Below are 14,067 nucleotides of genomic sequence, written 5' to 3'. Positions count from 1 at the left end.
AGTTTAAAATAGCAATATCACAGCAAGACAATGATATTTAATATTTAATAAGCTTTCCAAATGATTCAATACTGTTAGAAAACGTTCCAAGTGGTATGTCTACAGAAATCACCATTACAGTTTATGTAGATTTTTTTTGTAGATAAACCATTTGGATATTTTTTTTACAGTTTTGAATCCTTTGGAAAAAATATTAAATCAAGGCTAAAAATATAAAATCAAGGCTAAATATTAAATCAAGGGGTTAAAGCAAAACACTGTGCTGCCTTTGACAATTCCTATATCAGACGCTCATGAAACATTAAAAATATCTTATTTATAACTACACTGAACAAAATTACAAACGCAATACTTTTGTTTTTACCCCCATTTTTATGAGCTGAACTCAAATATATTTTTCTATGTACACAAAAGGCCTATTTATCTCAAATATTATTCACAAATCTGTCGAAATCTGTGTTAGTGAGCACTTCTCCTTTGCCGAGATAATCCATCCACCTCATAGGTGTGGCATATCAAGATGCTGATTAGACAGCATGGTTATTGCAAAGGTGTGCCTTAGGCTGGCCACAATAAAATACCACTCTGAAATGTGCAGTTTTATCACACAGCACAATGCCACAGATGTCACAAGTTTTGAGGGAGCGTGCAATTGGCATGCTGACTGCAGGAATGTCCACCAGAGCTTTTACCCATGGATTGAATGTTCATTTCTCTACCATATGGCATTTCAGAGAATTTGGCAGTACATCCAATTGGCCTCAAACCATAGACCACGTGTAACCACACCAGCCCAGGACCTCCACATCCAGCATCTTCGCCTCCAAGATCATCCACCCAGCCACCCGTACAGCTGCTGCAACAATCGGTTTGCATAATCAAAGAATTTATGCACAAACTGTCACAAACTGTCATACTGTATGTTATGTTTTTGCAAGTATTTATCCAATTGCTGTTTAAACAGCTGTATGGACTCTGATAAAAACCACTTCTTCAGGCAGGGAATTCCATATCCTTATTGCTCTTACTGTAAAAAAAAACATTTTCTTTGCCTTAGATTAAATCTCCTTTCTTCCAGCCTAAATGTGTGACCTTGTGTCCTATGTATAGCCCTGTTTATGAATATATTTCCAGATAATAGTTTGTACTGGCCCCAAATATATTTGTATAATATTATCATATCCCTTCTGAGGCGCCGTTTTTCCAAACGAAAGAGATTTAAATGGTTTAACTTTTCGTCGTAACTAAAATGCTCCATTCCTTTTATCAATTGTGTAGCTTGTCACTGCACTTTTTCTAATGCCATGATATCCTTCTCTAGAACAGGTGCCCAAAATTGCACAGCATATTCAAGGTGTGGTCTTACCAGCGATTTATTAAGAGGCAAAATGATATTTTCATCCCGAGAATTTATGCCCCTATTTATACGTGTCTGACCTTAGTGTCTGACCTTAGCAACTGCAGATTGACAATGCATATTGCTGCCTAATTTGTTGTCTATAACAATTCCCAAATCGTTCTCGTGTGTGATTATCGCTAATTCACTACCATATAGGGTGTAAGTTGCTTGTGCATTCTTGACCCTGAAGTGCATAACTTTGCATTTCTCTACATTAAATTTCATTTGCCATTTTAGTGCCCAGTCCCTCAATCTATCTAAATCCATCTACAGCAAAGTAATATCTTGCTCACATTGCATTACTTTACAGAGTTTTGTGTCATCTGCAAACACTGAAACATGACTTTCAATGCTTTTTTCAAGATCATTTATAAAGATCTTAAGTAGAAGGGGTCCCAGAATAGAACCCTGAGGGACACCACTTGCCACCTCTATCCAGCTTGAACATGTACCATTAATGGAAATGCTCTGTACTCTATTTTTAAGCTTAGTCCCTCTGCAACAAAGCAATATCCTCTTCAAAATTGATTTTATGGAAGTCATATTTTTGCCCAGGCGAACCCAGGATTGCTTGCCCAAAACAGTTCCATAGATTCGCGACTAAGTGCCGCTGGAGGACCGACCAGGAACTGGTGCCAACGCTTCTGCTGGGGTGGCCTGCAGGTGTTCAGGCCCTGGACAAAGAGCTGTTGTGGAGAGGAGGTATCGCCTACCTCCTCCTCCTGGTATTCCTGCGGTGTGGGTTGGGTATCTGGACCGGCTGTCCCGCATCCCTGTAGGTCGGATGTAGAGACCACGGTCCCATCTGCACCATGGGAGGCAGGAGTGCCTCTCCTCAGTAGCTGGGAAGAGGGACCGGTTGTCACTTCTCCCTGTAAGTTAAGCTGCCGCTGGTGAGAGAGAACGATATGCTCCTCTCCCTGTAACACACACTGCCGCTGGAGAGTGAGACCGACCATCTCCACTCCCAATAACTTGTCCTGCCACTGGGGAGAGACCGGTTGTCTCCTCTACCTGGAAGGTAGCACCTGGTACGTATCGTCGAGGTACAGTTTCCTCCACACAAGTATCTCTAGTTTGTTCACCCACTCCCCCTGGGGCTGCTCACCAAGAAGAGGCATCCTCATTGTCACTCGGGCCTGCAGTCGCTGCTGCCTGCTGGGAAGACATTCATCTTGCAAGCGCTGTACACTCTCCAGGGCTTCGTCCCACAGCACCTTCTGGCCTCGTCTCTGTAGTCCAACATGGCCGCCTCCCATACCGGCCCATCCTGTCTGTCCAAGAGGTTCTGCACCCTCCAGTAAAACTCCTCCTCCATTTTGAGCACTGTCCAGGGACCAGCTGGCTCCATATCGCTGTAGGTAGGGATGCTGCGCAGTGGCAGGCTCTATCCCTCCATATAAATCCATACAATTCCGGTGTCTACGGGATGCTGTTCCTCTCACTAGGAAGCCGCTCCACCGCTGCCACCAAATGGGACGAACCCTCCGTCAATCAATGCTCCTAGTGCTTACCAAGGACCATCAGCACCGCAAAGACACCATAAGCTCTGCAGACCTCATGAACCGCCGCAACTTGGTTGGGGTCTCGCTGTCTCCTACCCACCCTGGACCTACGACAAGGCTCCAGGCTCCAGTGGGTGAACCTCTCTTCCTTCAGAGAGTGAAGCAAGAACAGCTCTTAGAAGAAGAGCTAGTGATTAGAACCCACAGGAGTATACAAAGTATAGCAATCCCCAGTGTGATTATAGCAGCTCTCTACAACACGAGATGAGGCTGCAAGTTGAGGGTAAGAAGGTCTGAGAGTGTAATGGCACAGATTGGATTTTTATACAGTTTTTCAGGCCAGAGGCACACCCACTGAAAACAGTAATTAACAGTACGACACTCCCACATACAGTAAAAAATCCCTCCCCTCTGCCTGTGATATAATTAAGGTAGTTAATGCATTAACTTAATTATCCACAGGCAGAAAAAACACACATTTTTATAAAGTCCCATAAGTTCCCCAAAACATAACATATCCCCATCTTACATCCCCTGATCTGGGTGAACAACATATCCAAAAATCACCCAGATCAAATCAGGGGTTCAGAAATGTTATGGAAGTCATATTTTTGGCGAACCCAGGATACCATGCCCAAAGTTCCATAGATTCGCCGCTAAGTGCCGGTGGAGGACCGACTGGTAACCGCAAGGTTTTCATGCAGAAAATAGTTCCAGGGCATTCGCGGCTAAGTCCCCCTGAAGTCCATTCGTGGTTTTAGCCCATGCAAACAAGATGGCTGCCACCATGTGTTCGAATGTCGAATGGCGGCCACTTCGACTGTTCGGGAGTTCGAAAGAAACAACGTTTAAAGTCCCAATAGGCACAATTAGGGTCTCTCAGTTAAAATAAATTAACCCCTTAAGGACACATGACATGTTTGACATGTCATGATTCCCTTTTATTCCCTTTTATTCCAGAAGTTTGGTCCTTAAGGGGTTGAAGGGTCCATAGTCACAGGGTAAAAGGCTGGAAAGTAGTCCTCTCCAAAGTCCAGTGGCGAAGTGACTTCCGTTCACAATATCTAAAAAAAAAAAAGTTAATCTAGTGGTACTTCAATAATCCTGCCTCCTGGTATATTCCAAATGCAAATACAATTGTCTATTCCCCCCCTTTTTCTTTTCTGTATCTCACTACATATTATACCAAAATAAGCTTCTCAATAAACTCATGTCAATAAACTTCTATTAACAAAAAAAAATGTTTTACATTTTTTGGGCTTTGCAACTAGTTTATAATTGAGCAACTATGATTGGCATAAGCATTCCAAAATTAGTTTGCATGCTATTTAGTTTTTAAATGTAAAATATATTATTCTCCCCACCTTTCAATCTCTGAAGTCATTTTCATTTTTCCGAGTGGCTGCAGTGAGTACAAACTCCTGGGTGTAGGTAGCGTAATTGCTTAAACAGAGTAAGAAGATCCTGTACACCATGACAGATCAGTAAATTTTTAATACACTCTCTAATTGTTTGTTACATTTAATAAAGAATATATTGTGGCTAAGTTGAATTCCCTATCTTTCCACTATTACCAGTAGCATACAAACTACCATAAAAAAAAAAAAAAATCAAAATCATTTATAAGTACTCTGAGTGGCTTTTATAATCTTGAATGCCATTGTTTTATCTTAAAATATGGTCATATATATTTATTTTGATTCACTTAACATATTATTTAGAAAGTTAATTTAATATGCATTCTTTGCAGCAGTAATTAATCAGTTGGCAAAAAAAACTACTTTGGAGGTCAGATGTAAATAATCTTGATTTTCCCCAAACGTTTAAGCAAGGCATAGGCATAATTAATGAGATTAATTTTCTTAGTTTACTCTACACCTGTTTTTATGCACTGAAACTCACAAGATAAATTGATGTAAGCTAATTTAACACTTCTTTCTATCCTACTGTGTCGCATGCAATGTAGATGTGCTATGGTTTGTTTTAAAAGCCAATGTCAAGTTTTGACACTTTTTTCATATGATTTTTTTCTTTTACTTTCAACTAGTTGTCTTTTCCAGTATTTAGTATATTAATCTCTTCTCCCTCAACAATGTTTGACAGACTACCAGGTGTGTATTGCATTGCAAAAAAAATAAATACTACGTAAACAAGAGTTGCAACTCTCATTATCCCCAAAAGACAAGAAAAATGGTTTCTTTTCACACACCATTTCCCTATTAATGTGGCCAGGCTGGGAAGTAATTATAAGGAATTATCTCAGTTGCAACTTTCCCTGGCTGAACTTAACACGTTTTATTCAACCACATCGTAAAGAAATTAGAGAGGTCTACATTGCAACAGTACAACCTCACATATGTGGTTTTCCTATTCAGTAACTGAAACAATTTGGAAAAGGATATTATCTTTTATTGAACTTATAATATGGACATTTATAGATTTTTTTCCATTTTAGTTATTCCCTATGTCCCTTCCTAAATGTAATTTATATCTGCTTAACCCCTTAAGGACCAAACTTCTGGAATAAAAGGGAATCATGCAGCTGCTAATGAACATATCCTTTGTTTTTTTAAGAGAGCCAATACGAGACAAGATCCTGAAAGTTGAATCACTCAGAACTGTTGAGGAAGTGTATTTTTTCCTTATTGCGTAAGTATCATAATTTTATATAATATATCATAAATATATATGAGATGGTCATACTCACTCACATTTATGTGGACCAAAAAGGTGCCCTCCCGACTTGAGTAGTCTTTTCTTATTCCACTATAAAGGCCAGGTTATATAGCACATTATTTATCAGGTGTTTGCAGATTATTATATTGTATACATTATTTTATTCTTTATGACCTGTTTTCCCAGCCCACAGTGGGTTGTACTTTGTCAAAAAAATTATGTTGTTATACTTTTTACCTTTTAATTTTCTTGTCATATCTGGTACACAAACTTTGTTTTCTTCTCTCCATTACTGACTGTATCTTAATATCAAGATATGTCTAGTTTATTTTCTATAAGGATATCTAATGTACTACTATACAAGGTAAGCAAAGCTGTGGCTTCTTATGTCGCTTCTTACATGCTGTGTACTGTACTTTTTTTTTTTTTTACTTTAAAAAAACATGCAACATAAGATTGCCATTCACCTTACTCTTTGTTCCATCTCTTGCTTTACTTCCCATAGAGAAACTAACTTCTATGCCAGAGTTAATGTTTTCTGTATTTCACCCTTCACTTTATACAGCAACCTCGGAAACCTTTGTAGAAGAAACGACATGGCTGCATGTGAGCAGCGAGGGATGGAAGACGACGAGGAAGAGTATTCTGGGAATACTACATAGATTCTTTACTGGTTTCAGAGCATTGTATTACAGATATTCATGTAAATAAAACATAAGTGGATTAGGCCCTTCATAAAATATTGTAAAAATAATATATCCTCCATGAAATATTGCTCTTGTGCCTCTAAGTACAGGAAGAATTAAAAAAAAAAAGTTATATATCAATAATTGTATACATTTCTATAATTTTTACTTGTGTGGATATATGTAAAAAGCGAATTGTACACTCAATTATAATTTTGTCCATTTGTTTGGTACTATAACTACTACAGATGTCAGGAATGTTTCTCAAGCAGGAAAAGCCAACAGCCAGAGGCGGCTCTCTAATTAGGCGGTATAGGCGGCTGCCTTAGGCCTCGCGCTGGCTGGGGCCTCGCGGCCGCCTAAACTGCCTGTGGGCAGACTGTGTCAGGTCTTCGGTCAGTGACCGAGGACCTGACACCAGGAGGGGGTCCGGCGGCTTGCCCGGTATGCCGCCGGGTGCGAGGCCCCTCCTGGCTGCACGGCCAGCCACTGCAGACACCGGTCGGCAGCTCCGCAGTGAGCAGAGCTGCAGACCATGGGTCTCGCGGGAACTGGCCAATCAGAGCGTTGCCGTGGGTTACCACAGCAACGCTCTGACATCTCACGAGATTACATGGTCTGCAGCTCTGACTGGAATCAATGGCCACCGGACCACCAGGGAGCCCACTGGACCACCAGGGAGTACAGGTAGGCTTTCTCTTAACCCCTCAGTCTCACTACCCCCCACCATCCTCAGCCTCACTACCCCCCACCATCCTCAGCCTCACTACCCCCACCATCCTCAGCCTCACTACCCCCCACCACCCTCAGCCTCACCCCCCACCACCCTCAGCCTCACCACCCCCCACCACCCTCAGCCTCACCACCCCCCACCACCCTCAGCCTCACTACCCCCCGCCCTCAGCCTCACTACCCCCCACCTTGAGCCTCACTACCCCGCCCACCCTGAGCCTCACTACCCCATCACTCTCAGCCTCACCCCCCACAACACTCTCAGCCTCACCCCCCCACACACCACTCTCAGCCTCACCCCCCCCACACCACCCTCACTATCCCCACAACACCCTCACTACCCCCCACCACCCTCAGCCTCACCCCCCCCCCCCACCCTCAGCATGCCAATGAATGAGTCAAACATTTAATTTTATTAAACAAACCGATATGAGCTCTGAGAAGACATGATGCAATGAAAGTGCCTGAAGGGACCCAGGTAAGTATCATTCCTAATTTTTTTTCTGCAACCAGTACTAAAACCTGGTTGTATTTAATATGGTGCTTATAGTACTCCTTTAAATACCAGTTATTCATCTATCCTCTGTTTCATACAATTTTAATGCTTTATTTAAAAAAGAAAACAATTGACAGTGTAGGATTTAACAGAACACTGTAGTGTTAGGAATGCAAACCTGTCCCTGGTTGAAAATAAGCCCCCCTCATGTCCCTGGTTCAATATAAGTTCCCCCATGTGCCAAAAAAATAATTTAAATTTTACTTACCTTTTTACACCGTTGAGGCTTTTGAGCACTGCTCACCTTCCACAACATCATTGAGAAGGCATGGCCTCCTCTGCAATGGTCCATACCAATGATAAACAGAGGTGCCTGTATTTCACTACAGGCTTCCACATCAGTGTTTAACTCAGTGAGTGCTGCAGAAGCACATCTGGTGGCTGTCAGAATGAAAGCCATTAGGGGTGTATTTAACTGTAGTGTAAACATTGCAGGGTTAAAAGGATAGACCCACTGCACCCAGACCACTTCACTGAGCTGAAGTAGTCTGGATGACTTTAGTGCCCCTTTGAAGCTTGGTTGCACAACATGTATGAGTTTCGTACTGTGTTTACATCAAAATGGTCCTACATCATGTGTGTTAAATATGTATGTACAATAGTTATGTATATATATACTAGTTACCATTATACTACACTATATTTCCTAGCCCAAGAATAGCCAGTAGGAGGCTTCAAACCCTTAGTCTAGTACTTACTGTAGAGTTGGTGATCACATTGCTACGTTATGATTATCTTGGTACACTGACTCCTGCATATTAGATCCTTTATTCTAAATTCCAACATACAATTATTAGATTTCACTGTATTCTGTGGATCTTTTAGAGCTTATTGTAAGACAGACATATAACACACTCGTATACCATTAATCCAATGTACTCTACCCTAGATTTTTTTTTTTTTTGCTTTCACTATTGCCTATTTGTTTCACTTCTCGTGTGACAGTAGGCCCTAGTCTTCTGAGTTGTTGATCTGTTGGCTGATAATTAAAAGTCATAATCAGGTTTATTCAGGCAGCCCTGCTCTGTGCTTGCTTTTGGCACACTGTGACTACTTATTTTCTTCTACAGCAGCCAGAGCTATGTAGAAGTGATCTTGATCAGGGATATTAACCTGACATTATGTCCTTGCTCTCCTCTAATAGTCCTGACTTGCACTACAGGATAGCATGAGAAAGAACAATAATCGAGGGAATCCTTATTGCAGTAAGCCCAGTATAAATTATTCAAATGGCTTCCGGAGAGCACAATGTTGCAGCATTGTTGCTGGGCTTGTCCATTACTGTCAGTAAATGTCTGGTTCAAGGGAAGCACTTGCCCTACTACTCCCCCATGGACCCACCACTACCCGATTTCTGTGTTACATTTTCCTCAAGATTTAGAAGATATAGTAAAATAAAAATGGCATGAAATTAATGCATCAAAATGTAAAAATAATTAAAACAACAAAGTTAAAACTTAATTTTAAGGCCTTTGTGGAAGTCCCTCTTGCTTTCAGCATTGTTCAGAGACTTTTGGGTGGTTGGGGTAGATTGTACAAACTTCAAATATATATGTAATCCAAGTGGAAAAAATTGTCTTCCTTATCAAACTCGACATATCAAGTTTTCCAAATGAATCATATGGAGTCATCTTAACTACTGATCCATACCACTTGTTTGTTTCACATTTTTATCTGTTTGGCTGAGTGATTTCAATTAGAGAACCGGGAAGAAGATTTATTGGTCCACTAAGCAGGTATAGCCATAAGAATAGATTAGAACGATCTTCACATGTCCAATATGTTTGATACTTAGCAGATTTAATTGTAAACTCAATATTTATGTGCTTTTTATCCTGTTCTCTTTAAGACTCAGGAATAAATATTTGTCTTGTTGTAGAAAATGAATGAATTACTGTGAAAAGGAAGGCACAAATTAAATTTCTATTAGTAGCCTGTAACAACAAGCTATACTTCATCATTAGGGGGTATTTATGCTGCTACCTTGTGATGTATTACAATTCTAGACAGGGAGATCTATTTAGATAAACATATGCCATTCAGAAGAAATACAATCTGTTTCTGCTTCTTTAAATGTGCAGTGTTTATGGACAGGTAGAGCTATTGAATGCAATTATATTCTGTTAAACATTGATGGCTATTTTATTGACAACTTCAAACCATTTATTATTATTAATCTGAAGAGAGGTTCCAAGGACATAAGACCTGCGTTCAGACAGTTTTTTTTTTTTTTTTTATTGTGTGTGTTTCTGTTGGGTGGTTATGTATATATGTATCATATGCAAACTTGGAGATGTGTTTTGGGCCTACCTGCAATTTTTTACAATCTGGGCTGATCAGGTGAATAGCCAAAATTCGGATTTGTTAGCTGCCATACGCCAGAATCTTAGGTAAACCAACTCATACAAGCCCATTCATGTGCTCATTTAGATTTTTGATTAAGAGTGCCATTCCTGACATACAAAGGACAAAAAAGGGTATGCACTGAAGAGGAGTTGTTGTTGTTGTTGTTTGTTTTTTGTTGTTGTTGTTGTTGTTTTTTTATGGAGGCAAGTAATAAGCTTAGCTTGCCATGTTGAAGTGAATAACATTGGTTATATTGTTACAATGACACTTGGCAAAGGGGTGGGATATATTAGGCAGCAAGTGAACAGTCAGTTCATTTGTTGGAAACAGGAAAAATGGACAAGCGAAAAAATCTGAATGACGGTGACAAGAGCCAAATAGTGATGGCTAGACGACTGGGTCAGAGCATCTTCAAAGCAGGACGTTTTTTGGGGTGTTCCAGTATGCAGTGTTTAGTACCTACCAAAAGTGGTGCAGGAATGGCAACAAGTGAACCAGCATTAGGGTCATAAGGTAGGTGGTTTTATTGTTATGGCTGATCATTGTATACTTCTAAGCAGGATTATTTGAGACACTTTGACTGTGGCTACTGAGGGAGACAGACCGGCAGTGTTTTAGCCTTGTTGTGTCGTGCTGGGGTAGGACATATCCTGGTTCAATGATTCAATGCTTAGTTTGCTACCGCTGCTAGCTAGCTAGCTGCTGCCTGGGGCACATGAAACATCTTTGACTGAGAGATTGCCATGTTGTAATAGATTGAGACTATGTTACCTATATAGAGCTGGTAACAGTTTTTTTTTGTTAACTATAGAAAAAAAAATTTGGTGGGGTTATGGGGGAGTGAGTTGTTTGATTAAAAAATATTAAAATATTAAAAAAGTTTTGCCTATCTACTCAAATATTGGCACTCAAACTCATTGCCAACTTGCCAACTTGAAATCACCAATTTGCAGTTTGGCAGGTTTTTATTTTTGTTTTTGTTTTCAGTTTTTCTGTTTTAAGTATTTGGTGAAAAGAAAATCCCAGTATTGTTTATTTTTCTTCTGAGCGAGTCACCAAGCACCAGTACACCTATAGACTTATTTTGCTGAATGTAAGTTTACACAGCATGCAATCATTTATATACCTAATTTATTGTAATAATAAAAACAAACCCATCATTAACCCCTTCACAGACCGCTGACGGTTCAGGACCGCCATCTGAAAAATCCCCTTGAGGACCGGTGACGGTCCTGAACCGTCATAACGGTTTATGTACTTACCCGATCTCTGTCATCCCTCCGTCGGCGATCAGCAAGGCTCCTGGTGTGGGGAGACTGCCAGACAGCCCAGGCAGTCTCCCCATGGCAAATTAGAACCCCGTGGCCACGTGATCACTGAACAGAGCAGTGACATGGTCACAATAGTTGTCCAAGTGTCTGCCTGCAGGGGGACTGTCTGTGCTAAACTCATTTTAGAGAGGTGCCCCCCCCCCCCCCCACATGCACTCCCCAACACGCGGACCCTCCTCTCCCCCAATGCAGTTGCACACAACATATTACAACTATTTACACACACTATTAACACATGGACACGTGCACACACTTTGACACAGACATACACACAAAATACCCACATTGACACATACACACAAACACACAAGATACACACACTGGCACATACACACATATACCTAGATACACACATTGACTCACACACAGAGGTCCTCAAACTGGCACACACACAAATACCCACACTGACACTTGCACACAAATATATACACACACAAGAAGAAACACACACTGACACACACATATACAGGGCCGGTGTAAGGAATTCTGCCACCCTAGGCAAAGATCAATGTTGCCGCTGTCATGTATTCATCCGTTTATAAAAATGTGGTTAATGACATTTACTGTCCACACAGGAAAAGTTGTGCCGAGCAGCAACCTAATCCACAGAAGGGTTATTGCTGACCAGCAATTATGCAAATGAAACCTGGCAACCTGGTAACAAAGGCCGGTTACAGCCTATCAGATCTAGAGGAGGGGTATTTAGGCCCTGTTCTAATCCTGCTCAGTGCCCTGTCGTGGTTTCCCTTGTGGTTGTGGTTGCAGTTTTCTACCTGGTTTTTGACTTTGGCTTTGTTTATTGACTTCTCTATATTCTGGTATCCTGACTCCTGGCTTTCCTCATCGCTGCTTCCCTTTCTGTGTTCCCTGACCTCGGCTAGTATTTTGACTATTCTATGTACGTTAAATCCGGCCATTCTAAGGACCGGTAATACGTTACTTATTTGTCATCCGTGCTATACAGTTCTACGTGCTGTATCATACAGTAATCCTGACAGCCTCCCCCTCATGAGATCGTTCCATCGTGGCACAAGTTTATGCACTGAATTCCAAAAGGAAGCATTCCACATTTCCTTGAACAATTTAGTATAAGTACCCCAAAAGAAAATGTTTTTTTTCTGCAAGTCCTCCAATTAGAGGCTTCTGATTGAGAAGCCTCTGTTCTAGGGCCGCAGTTGTGCACATGCACATTCAATCACAGATTTCCTATGTTTCACATCGAGCTCTAGTTCAGCTCATTGAGAAAGGGAGAAGTTTCCCATGCTCACTCTGCCTTTTGTTGACTGCCGGGTATGGCGTCACATCGAGTCTCGGCGGCCATGAATCTAGAGCAGTGGTTCCCAACCACCTCCTAACAGTCCCGGATTTAGGGACTACCCAGATGTTTTTAAGGTGTTGGGGTGGGGAAAGGCAGAGTTCATTGTGGGATGGGCGGGGTTAAGTGTTTGTGGGCGGAAAGAGGCGGAGTTACAATCGTAACTCCTATTATCAACAGAAAGCATTTATTCTGAAATACAAGGAGGGCTGAAGCAGTGAGGGGAGGGCGCCTGCAGCTGTATCACAGGCGGAGGCGGGGTCTCTGTGCTCTCAGTGAGTGAACATTGCCAGCATACTCTCATTGGGGATTCAGACAGTATTACAGCCCCTGCGGGCGCCCCCTCTCACACAGCGCCCTAGGCCACTGCCTAGTCTGCCTATAGGGTAGAGCCATCCCTGCACATATACACACTGGCACATACACAGACACTCAGATATACACACTGGCACATACACAGACACTCAGATACACACACTGACACATATACACACTGACACATATACATAGATACACACATTGATACATATACACTCATACACAGATACACACACTGGCACAGACACTCAGATACACACACTAACACATTCACACACTGTCACAAATACACACTGATACACATACACACACAAATCTGACATACATTGCAACCACCTGTTAGCTTACCTTTTGGGGTCTGGGCTGAGGCTAATGGGAGTGAGCATGCAGCAGCAGCTCACTTCAACCTCTCTCTACTTCTTGTGGTGCTGGCTTCAGCCTCCTTCATCCCACATGGCTCTTATAGGGCCGGGCACACAACCGGGCTCCTGATCAGGATCAATATGGGTTCAGGTGGGTAATGAGTAGGGGGCATTTATAATATGTAATATCCTGGAAAATTAAACACATGCATTTTATGTCAGACTGTGTGTTTAATTTCTGTGATATTACACATGGTATGCAGGTGGCCGGGAACAACATTAAATATGCAGGAGCCTCCTGGACCTACCAGGAGACTTGGGATGTCTGGACTCTTGACATTGCTTCTTTGCTGCCAGCCTTGACCATCGAACAACCTGACCTCTTCCTTTCTGCTTCTTTCTGGCTTTATTGCTTCCTCTGTAAATAAAGACACCCATGTCCTCGTATATCTCCCAGGCTCCCCTATTACTTTCAGGCATCTGGTAAGGGGATGCTATTTCTCTCCAAGCAAACCGGTAGGTTGTCACACTTGCCCTTGCTGTACAGTCCTAGCCAAGAAATTTAAATCTACTATGCACAATTTGGACATTATTTTCTTCCTGATCACTTGGCTGTCTTTAAGTTGCAACACAGGCTAAGAACCTGAGTGCAGGTGTCAGGATCGGGACAGGGATCCAACACGCAGAGTACAAAGAGTGGAAAGGTACGTATACCGGGCCTTAGAATGGCCGGACTAACGTACCGAGAGTAAAGAATAGTCAGAGGCAAGCCGAGGTCGAGGGAACGAGAAGACAGATAAGCGAGAGACAAGCCGGGTCAAGGGATAACAGAGAAACAGGG

The sequence above is a fragment of the Pelobates fuscus genome, chromosome 2 (assembly GCF_036172605.1).
Source record: "Pelobates fuscus isolate aPelFus1 chromosome 2, aPelFus1.pri, whole genome shotgun sequence".
In the NCBI taxonomy this organism is placed as follows: domain Eukaryota; kingdom Metazoa; phylum Chordata; class Amphibia; order Anura; family Pelobatidae; genus Pelobates; species Pelobates fuscus.
Note: the sequence above shows the minus strand (reverse complement) of the source record.